Raw genomic sequence first — 9961 nt, 5'->3', positions numbered from 1 at the left:
CCCTCAAGTCTCACCTGAGTAATAAGTCTATACCCAAACGGATTTGACTCAGATTATGGTGGTATGCTTGATCCCATGATGTACATGTTAATCATGATGGTTACCAGTGCAGTCCTCAGTCCAACAGAATCAAACATCATGCAGGTTGAAATTTGATGGTTTTGAGGTAGTTGATGTTAATGCGGTGGAGTATTCACCATTGCCTGATCCCAGAGCATGATAATTACCAGTGCAGTTCACAGTCCAACAGAATCAAACAAAAACATGCAGGTTGGAATCTGACGGTTTGGAGGGAGTTGGGGTTAATTAAATACGACGGGTTATTCACCAGTTTAAAACTAAAGATCCGTTACACATATTTAAGAATCAAATATATTCGGATTGAAGTGGGATGGAATAATTAGCAGTGAATATGTAAATATTTACAAGGTACATGTATTTTGCATACCTTCTACCATTGATTGACAGGGTTGTGTATAATGTGAACTTACTATTGTTGTCACATTATGTTTATGTTTTAATATAGAGTGGTTTTGTAGATACAATGTACACAAAATATGCACAGAAATTAAAGGTTTCGATGACAACAATGTTATTTGTGTATTCTTGAATCCAATTTTTATCCATGTAGACTGTGTGAAGGTCATACCATTTTGCTAGTAGGTGTTATTTTCTGTCCCCCCAGTGATAGTATTTATTATGTTGATTTTGAAATCACTGGTGCTCATCCGACCTCGATGAGACACCAGCATTCGTTGCAGTCCAGGATAAAAAGAGGTCCATAAGAGTGCTATCTGGTTGTGCATTGATTAGAGTAGATTCATGATCAATAGTAACAAGCATAATGTTGAAAAAAGATGGTACGACCATGATGCGACCAAGCTAAATGAGTCATTTGTTGAAAAAATCAGTACAAAGCCATTCAATTTATATAAATAAAAACAAATATATAAAAAATAGGGGGGGGGCGAAACAATTTCTTTGACTATTCTAAACTGCCCCAAGTTGTTTATTTTGTCTTCGCAGATCATGTTGTCATTGCTTAAATTAAAGAGCAAAATAGTGTCATACTTACTTATGACGACAGCATATTCATATTCACAGATACAAATTGCTGTTAAAAGGGTCTTAAAATGGGGAACTACCTCGCCGATTTCCCCCAATACTTGACATCATTGTCATCAGAAAATATCGCCTAGACCTCTTTATACGTAGCCCTACATGTGCAACTAAAGAGAATTACACATTTGTTGAAATCCTTGTTTGAAGTAGTGTCCCAAAGTGTTTTACCAAAACAAATTTCACCCATCTTGACAGCAGTTTTATCATCATGTCGTTTGAAAACTATGCTTCTATTAAGAACGTGTGCAATTAAAAGATTAGTACAGATATTTGTTGAAGTCCTTGAACTGTTTAATCAAAACTGAAGTAAAGGGCAAAACTTCCTGCTTATCTGTAATCTTTTAATTTTGATCAAGGTTTTCTACAGATTTGGTATGGGAAAAAAAGTCATTGTTTAATTTAAGTCTGAAAGCTTCAAGGAACATTACAAAATTAATTTTTACTAACAAAACAGTTGCTGGCAGTGTAAGCACTTTATGTAATCCACCATATACATAAACTGACAAACCTGTAGAAGTTTGAGATCGATCGGCCATCTGGATCACGAGAAAATAGTGAAAAACTGATTACAAATTTTGCATTGCATCGATGCCAAAATAAAAATGAATAAAATGCTCACTGAGCGATAAACTCCAAACGCGAAGTTAGATTATTTATTTCTCATCAAATATGAAATTTCAGACAGAAATATTTCAAGGGATGTTTTCAACTATCATCATCATTAGACCGTGTAAGTTTGATGTAAATCTGTGATCGTCACGATTTTTGTTTCTTACCAATTCTGTTCCTTTAATCGACATTGAAGTTCACATTTAACCCATTTTCCCCCCAAGAAAAAAAAGGTTTTCCTCTGACAATGTGTTTACATGCTGAAAATTGTGCACACAACGGATTGAACCCATTTTTAAATTTTTATTTTGAATTTGTTTATTTTAATCAGAAATGAATTGTTATGTTGGTGCTGAAAAAGCTGTTTATAATAAATTCGTCTGCAATGTTGGTCAGAAAATATTGTCAATTCAAAAAGGAACTTCTGTGATCTTATACATGGTCGATTCAAAAAGACTAAGCGCAATTAATTTGTCAGATCTGAAAACATACATGCTACCAAGCTGTTTTCAACAACTAAAAATGGTATTAAAATTATTTTTATATCTTGATGACCGTTCCAAATAACTTGACTCCTGAAAGCAAAAAGTTCCAAATTAAAGTACAAAATTTTATTGAAAATATTTTGGTCTTGCTCAAGGTTCTGCTGTATAAAAAAATCAAACATAGAAAATATATTTCTTGACGTCCCTAGACACAACCAGTTAAAGGTGTTGACACATTCACACGCAATAGAAAACCATTCATCAAATAATAAACAAATATACAAGTAAAAAATTAAAGACAAATAATTAGTCTGAAATGATTGAACTTCCATAAAATGTTTTTTTTTCATTTGTTGAACAAATCTAACTAGTTTTTAACTTCAAAACCTTAATATCCTGCTACAATTTGTTCACTTATCTTTAAAACCTAACAAGGAAAGAGATCTGTATCCTGCAACAATTTCTTTCACAGAAAACGTTCCCCTTGTAATTACATATAAAACTAATTAATTCTTACAATCCAACTGGAAAATCCGTAGTCTTAATATAAATTCCAATAAGTTCCACAGCTAGCTCAACAAGGAATGTAAGTGTGTTATTTAATGAAGTTAACACCCACCAAACCCCCACCTCAAAAAAATAGAACCCCCAAAATCACATAATTTCTGAAGGCACTCCATTATAACATGAGATTATAAACATCCTGCGCCTTGAACACCCAGCAGGGTGGATACGTGCGCATTACAAGTCTTATTATTATTATTATTATTATTATTATTATTATTATTATTATTATTATTATTATTATTATTATTATTATTATTATTATTATTATTATTATTATTATTATTATTATTATTATTATTATTATTATCCTTTTGTAAACCGTCTTGCAGTTTGCAGCAATTGTGTGAAATGCTCAAGTATGGATAACTTTTTATAAAAGTACTGTTTTATGTATGCCCCTAAAAGTATACATGCACTCAAGATTAACAAGAATCCTATTTACAAGATTTATGCTCAATAAAAAATACAGTGCCTTGACAAATCCAACAAGGAAAAGGCTTCAAAGGCAGTGGACACTATTGGTAATTGTCAAAGACTAGCCTTCACAGTTGGTGTATCTCAACATATGCATAAATAACTAACCTGTGAAAATTTGAGCTTAGTCGGTCATCAAAATTGCGAGATAATAATGAAAGAAGAAAACACCCTTGTCACACGAAGTTGTGTGCATTTAGATGGTTGATTTTGAGACCTCAAATTCTAAATCTGAGGTCTCAAAATCAAATTCGTGGAAAACTACTTCTTTCTCAAAAACTATGGCACTTCAGAGGGAGCTGTTTCTCACAATGTTTTATACCGCCAACCTCTCCCCATTACTCGTCACCAAGAAAGGTTTTATGCTAATAATTATTTTGAGTAATTACCAATAGTGTCCACTGCCTTTAAGCTGTGATTGAGAATAGCTTGCTGCATTTGCCTATTAGGCTCCATCCCACAGCAAACAGACACAGCAAAGCCATTGTACATTTAGCCTGATTTGATGATAAGACATTCAAAATGCATTTTTACAAAAAGTAAAACTAACGTTACACAATGGAAAGTACATGTAACAAACACCATGAAACACCATGGTATTCTGGACAGGGCCCAATTTCATAGAGCTACTTAAGCACAAAATTTTGCTTAAGCAAAAAATTCATTGCTTAGTAAAATCAGATTACTGGCCAAGACTCCACTCAATTGTTATGCTAAGTAAACAACAGCTCAATACTAGCCATAAGCAATGTATATGGCATGAAATTTTGGCCAGTAACATGTGTAAAATAAGCGAGCTATTTTCGTGCTTAAGCAAATTTTTTGCTTAAGCAGCTCTTTGAAATTGGCCCCTGGGTGTTTTCCTACATAGGGTTTCTTGTTTATAAGATTTGTGTTCATTAAAATGAAACTAAACAAGGAAGGTTTTAATGATTTGGCTAGGTTGCTGAATTTGCCTATTGGCTCCACACATCACAGCAAACTGACACAGCCAACTGACACAGTCAGAGTACATTTAGCCTGGGGCCAATTTCATAGAGCTGCTTAAGCACGAAAACGGCTCGCTTATTTTACACATGTTACTGGCCAAAATGTTATGCCATATACATTGATTGTGACTGGTATTTAGCTGTTGTTCACGTAGCATAACATTGAGTGGAGTCTTGGCCGGTAATCTGATTTTACTAAGCAAGGTTTTTTTTTGCTTAAGCAAAGCAGCTCTACGAAATTGGGCCCTTGTTTGTACTTGAGACATTCAAAGGCATTTGCAAAAAGTAAAACTAACATTCAGTACAAAAATTGAAAGTATTTGTAAGAAACACCATGACATACATGTACTGCAATGGTATTCTCCTACAAGATTTGTTTCCAATAAAAAGTATAGTGTCTTGACAAACTGAACAAACTGAACAAGGAATGCTTTTAGCTTTGGGCCTTTTGGTTTTACACAACTGACATGGCAAGGCCAGAGTAAATTTAGCCTGATATGCATGTACATAAGACATTTGAAGGCATTTGCAAAAAGTAAATCTAACATTATACAATGGAAAGTAAACGTAAGAACCGCCTACATTTTTTCCCCAAAATGTTTCTCATGTTTATGGTACAAAGTAAATTAATGCATGGAGTAACCTTTTCTGTGAATACCCACAAAATGCTAGTTTTTGAGAGAATGAATAATAAAGGCATGATAGTCTTCCTACTTTGATCTGATTTCCACTTGGGAAAAATCAGAGAAATTGTGATCAATAATAGCCTGACAAGTCTAATAAAGCCTTATGTAGGTCAGACACATAAGGATGAAATATAATGCCTGGTAATTGGACATTAGTGGGAATTTCTCTGCAAGCTGATTGACAACTTAACATGAAAACAAGCCTGAACATGTGCCAATTCATAAATTGATTATAGCATGATTTTGAATAAGTCTCTCTTGAGGTCAATTCTGAGACCATTTACTAGTTGAAATTTTAAAAGGTTGTGCGTAAGTTTTTATTTTGTTTGTGTGTTTTTGGGCGACCAAAGCTAAGTATGTATTTCAATTTCATGTTTTTTTGTTTACTTTGGTCTGGTTTTCGATTTGTTCTGCCCTGGAAAAAAAGGATCAGAAAGAAACTGTGATTAAATAGCCTGAAATGTCTATTAAAGCATACACCATGTGTACATGTAGGTCAGCCTATGCACTGGATAAAATGTTTTCCAACTTTTTTTAAAAGGGTCCAATATCATGCCCCGGTTTAAAAAAACAATCGTTTCTGGCAAAAGACAATTATTCAAGGCTACTCACAAATAACATTGCTTTTTATGACAGACAGTGCAAGGGTTTCTGAACCTTAAATACAAAAACAACTCTCGCTGGCCCGATTTGCAAATGTCAAATCCTACCTTAAGCAAACGAAGTCTGAGGAAATGTGGGAGTTGCAAATCCCCGTTAGGGGGCAGACAAAAACAAGGTGGGTTAACGAAGCATTATACGATGTCAAAGCAACAGCAATTTCATCTGGAAGGCTTCATTGACCTCGAAAGGCATCGTATAGGCCCAGGTTTTAAAAGGCGTAGGTTTGTTCAAACTCCTATAGCTTCATTTTTATTCAAGTTATTAATTTTGTTTAATATAATATTGTTGTTTATTCCGAAAAAACAGAAAGTGTCCCTAGCCTATTTGAAAGGTAAAAAAAAAAATAAAAAATTGTTTATCCCCGATGCAAATTTAACATCTCCTATAATCGTTGCGATACCCGCTGCCAAAACATAGGATTCGAACTGCTTCTAGCTACCGGGCAACCTCGTTGGTAAGACACTGCTCTAGAATTAAAAGGGTTGTGGGTTCGAATCCCACCCGAGTAACATGCCTGTGATATTTTGTTCACAGGACACGGGGAAAGTACTGAGTATACAGTGCTAACACACATCGGTGTATGGGTAAAAACCCAAATTAATATTGTTTATCCCCGATGCAAATTTAACATCTATTATAGCCTATTTGAATACAAAAAAAACTTTGTGCATCCAGGGATTGATTTTACAAAGCACTAAGATTTGTCTTAGAGGTAGTACAGGATTGGTAACGAAGAAACATCAATGTTTAGTTTTAGTCTGAAAGCTTACTGAATAAAGTTAATACTATAAACAAAAATCTGTGGAGTATTTCCCTCGGAATAGAAATCATACTCAAGAAATCTGTATCCAAAACCTTCCAAAAAGTGCAATAGCTGATTTTGGTTGTTACAACCCAAAATAAATGACAATGTGTTTACATAACCTTTCCCAAGGAGCAAATGCCTTGGTGCCCTTGCCCTTTTAAAAATGAAGCATCAGGCTCAAAGAGGGATAAACATTAACATTGTTACATTTAACTACATAATACATTGTAAACAAAGTATGCTAGGCACAAACAAGTGCAACATCACTCATATTGAACTACTTGTTATCATAAAGCACAAATAATGGCATTGTTTTGGTCCATCTTGTATAAAACAAACAAATTTCAATATCATCCGTTTTAATATCCTCTGGCCCATTTTAACTTTCTCTTTGTGGAAAATAAACTGGATTTTTTTTATGTTATTGGGACACCCAATAAAAAATACAGATATATCAAGCTTTTGAACGACATGTCAAAGGGATTAGGCATTTTACTATGAAAATAGTATTTGAGTTTTGCTGTACAAAAATGTTTTTTTTTGCTGTCCAAAATTACAATTGTGTCTCCATTACTCTCTAAGCTGAGCAGTAAGACATATTGCATTAGCACCAATTACCAATAGCCTAAAACTACACTATATAGGCCAGGGATGGCTTCTGTGGCCCTGGTATTGGCCTTGGTGCCCCTTTAAAATGTTCCCAGATTTAAAGATTTTCCAATGGAAGTGCCCTTTGCAAAAAAATAGTGACCTTGCCCTCACCTTGCCCTCTCTCACAAATCAAATTCAAGGCCTTGCCTGTGCAAGTCTTGAGAGTATTTGAGTGTCAGGTCTGGAAACTCATCTTTGAAGGGGCAGGACATTTATGGGAAACTTTTGAAGGTGCACCAAGGCCAAGACAAGGGCAACCTGTCTTTCAAGGCATTGTTAGGACTGTTAAGTGCGCAACTTTGTTTCCTCCACACCTTAACGGAATGTAAAATCGGAACCAAAGGTTTAAAAAAATATGTGTGATACTTGCATGATCACCGAGGATTTATTGCTTAATGATGTGTGATCCATGATTGGTAATGATTTTCAAAATATGTGCATAATTTTAAATCTGAAAGTTCAAACCCTATAAAAACTTGATTCCTAAGAAACCAGAGAAATGATTTGGTCTCAAATACTGCCCCTAAGGGCGAACAATGGAAAATAATAGTCACCCAATACAAACTCTGTTTTGACTTGCAAAATCGACGTATCGAAATTGAAAACAAAATGTATGTACAAAAACCCCGACATTGTGACAAGAAGCATTATTTGCTGGGAAAAAAAAAAATTACGTAATGTTCCAGTTTTTTTTTTGTCTTTTCTGTGTTAAGTACAAACTACAGGATTGAAAGGAACGTTCAATGTTCTTCCCCCTGAGAATCTGAAAGAAATATCAAACCTATGAGCTGCTGAGAGTAATGGACAATTAATATAAAAATACAAAAAATCAATATTGGCCTGAGGTTTCGATACTCGCAGAGTTTTTCTTTAAGTCTTTCTCTTTAGCCTTGGGTCGAAATGTCAGGCCATTAATTATTTTATTTTCAGTTTTATTCAGTTTGCAACAGCAATTATTTTTTTTTTTTTCTCTTGAATATAAAATAAACGAATAACGGTAATAATGCAACTTACTGAATCTTTGGTCTAATTCTTGAATACAAAGGCAACATTTGTATAGTGGTAATCAGACTAGTTTTGCCCATTTGCAGGGGGCAACTACATGTATCCTTATCAGTAGTTTGGCGTAAACCTTAATGAATAGTTCAACAACTTTATAAATTGTACTGTTGGTGGTTGTAAAAGGCTAATAATATTTTTCAATGTGTTTGTTACATGCTTTATTTCTTTGTTGAATATGGTTTAAAATGACAAGGTGATAATTCTGGACGGATTTGAGTTGAATACATGGTGCACACAAAACTTCATTCTGAAACTACAAAGAATGAGGTGTTATTACAAAAAAAAAACCTAGAAAAGTCTTAATTAAAAACACACCTCGATTCTTCCAGAATCCTTCCAAAATCATGGTGTTTTGTGGTCTAGCCGCTGTTTAGTGCATACGACTCGTCAAAACGGATCAAAAACTAGCTGCTGAGAAAGCATTTCTGATTAATCTTGCTCTGATTTGTATCATCCAAAACAGGGAATGTCTTTTGTGCTATTGCCCCTGGCTAAATTTAGCAAACTATTTATATTAATTCAGAGAAGTAACCTAACGTTTACATACCTATTATGGAAAGGTTTGTGGTAACACCATGTAATGACTATCTCTAATCAGTTGGGGTGGTTCTGAAAAGAACCGTTGGTTGCCCTGATCCCCTTCTGGAGAAACATACCTGTATTTAGTATGACTGACTGAAAACCATTCACTCTTGATTACAATTATCACACGCAAAGAGTTACTTTGCAAAGTTGCCAACAAAATGCAAATGTGCCATAAGCTATTAAGGCACAATGAATTATTGAGAATAAATGCTTTGCATGAAGTACTAGATAATATTAACATTAATTCTGCTAGCTTGAAAACACATTACTAGATAGAGCCCCCCCCCAATCTACTTGCAACTGCCACTGGCGACTGAAAATGACTGGTTGCCATGGCAATATGAATCAGAACTGTTCTTGATAGTATGTCCTCTTGATTGCCAATAAGGCTCATACCCTTCCATATTGCAATAACATTCTGGTATTTCTAAACTTAATAATAGTGAAAATAGACCCATGTAGTGTTGTTTGTTGCAATTGCTCGAGTGCTTTAAAGGCACTGGACACTATTGGTAATTCCTCAAAATAATTATTAGCATAAAAACTTACTTGGTAATAACGAGCAACAGAGAGCTGTTGATAGTATGAACAATTGTGAGAAACATCTCCCTCTGAAGTAACATAGTTTTTTAGAAAGAAATAATTTCTCACTCAAGAATTTGAATATAAGGCTTCAGGCCTGAAGCCTTTTCAAGGCATCTAAAATCACACAAATTTGTGCACCAAAGATGTTTGTTCTTAATACAGTATTTACTCAAATTAAACTACCCCAAAAATGCTTCATTTTACCTGTAGTAGTGTCGCATATCTTCAAAAAATATCTTTGTCATCGAAATTATCAAAATATATAGCATTTTCTTAGTCCTACACTTGACTTGCAATCTGAAATATCTGAATAGATGGTTCATGGTTGTGTTACAAATGTTCATTATTTAATGCAGCAATTTGTCAGCGTTTTAACGAAGTAGCACTCTACGTGTTAAGGATTTTTTGTTTCATTTTTTTTTATTACATTTCTGTTGATAATGCATGGAAGACCTACAATTTCATGAAGTTTCAAAGCTCAGACAGCTTTACTTTTTTTATTACGCTCATTAGTGTTTTCATTTTTTGCTCAAACGTGGAAATTTTGGTTTTTAAGAAGTAGCACCCGAACCCCTGTTTACCGTTGTAATGCATGTACGCACTCGAGTCAAAGTGTGGTAAAAACGTTTTCACGAAGTAGCACACAAGTTGTGTGAGCGGGCGCGCTAACCTCATTTC

Source organism: Asterias rubens, chromosome 3 (assembly GCF_902459465.1).
Source record: "Asterias rubens chromosome 3, eAstRub1.3, whole genome shotgun sequence".
In the NCBI taxonomy this organism is placed as follows: Eukaryota; Metazoa; Echinodermata; class Asteroidea; order Forcipulatida; family Asteriidae; genus Asterias; species Asterias rubens.
The sequence above is the reverse complement of the archived record's forward strand: the minus strand, read 5'-3'. Positions refer to the sequence as shown.